Source organism: Phaethon aethereus (assembly GCF_964289735.1).
Source record: "Phaethon aethereus genome assembly, chromosome: 5".
Taxonomy (NCBI): domain Eukaryota; kingdom Metazoa; phylum Chordata; class Aves; order Phaethontiformes; family Phaethontidae; genus Phaethon; species Phaethon aethereus.
In genome coordinates this window covers 30,058,361-30,059,724 of record NC_138579.1, presented here as the reverse complement: position 1 = coordinate 30,059,724, position 1,364 = coordinate 30,058,361, and positions in this window count along the sequence as shown.

Genomic DNA, 1,364 nt, shown 5'->3' with positions numbered 1-1,364 from the left:
AGAATAATGTTTTTCCTAACATTAGAGGATATTATCAAATTATTTGTCTTTTTCTAGTCTGGAGTTATAGGAATACTTGTCACACATTCCCTCACATTCCTTTCAAGGTGCACAGTGGTCAGGCTGAACAAAGTCCAGCCCATAAGACCATAGCTGGATCTCTGGGAGAAGCCAGAGGGAACGAGGGGTTTCTTAGCACTACTGTACTTACATTCAGAATCCAAAAAACAGGCTGAAGGATGCCCAGCTTTTTTTTTTTTTTTAAAGACACAGAACCGCTTAAAAAAATACTCTATTTCTACTACCATTTTTTATGTTACAAAAGTTATTTCTTTTCTGTCCTATGCAGCTGTTACCCTTCTGTCACTGACATTTAATAGTTGCCACAGCACTCTACCTTTTCTTTCCCTAGCTCAAGTGCGACCCAGCTGGCTCGCAGACCCATCACTAGCACAACAGCCCGGCACAGTGTGGTGAACTGGTGCAGGGGCCAGCAGTTCGGACAGACCAGCCTCACCTCTGCGGGCAGGTGAAGAAAATACGGGACACTGAGGTGGGCATCTATTTGGAACATCTAGTAGGGTCTGACATACACATTGACACCATGAGACAAAAATTAATGCAAGTGAGTGTATTAGGTTGAGAACAATTAGTGTGAGTGATAAATACATCCACTGCCAGCTCCGAGCTTCATTAAGAGCTGTTCTGAACTGCATAGTAAGTGCTGGTTGTAGAAGCTTAGGCAGGCTGGAGATAAGTCACCAGTTACTTATTGAGTATAATAAGTTTAAAAAAAACAATGAAGAAAAAAAAAAATATGTGCTCTGCCATTTAAATAACTCTGATCTCATGGCTTGGGCACAGCAAAAGCAGTTACCTGGCGTAACAGATGAATTGAAACGGAATCGCTGTTTCATTCACATTACATATGCATGCAAAGTTAAACAAGTGTGTTAACTAAGGATAAGCAGCATAGAAATCAAGTCTAAGTTACCCATTATTCATCATACATTTGTCAGACTGCCAGACATATCTTTTCCTCTCAGATTCCTATCTATCTTTGTCATACAAAACATAGTAGATGGAGAAGTCATGAAAATAACACTATGTATCATTGGCCTTTAGTGCCAATGCATTGTGTGCCATCAGTCTTCCAAGTTTACCAAACTTTTGGGAGAAAACAGCTGCTTTTGCAAACCTTAAAAACAGAAGATGTACAACCCATCCTGCTCAGAACAAAGGAAATGCTTTTACAAAGTTGTGGACAGATGTATAACTACTCCCCCCTTCAGTCCTGGGACAGAAAGGGCAGCACAACTGCACAGCTAGAACTTGACTCTTGAAAAGCAAAAAAAATCCCAGGA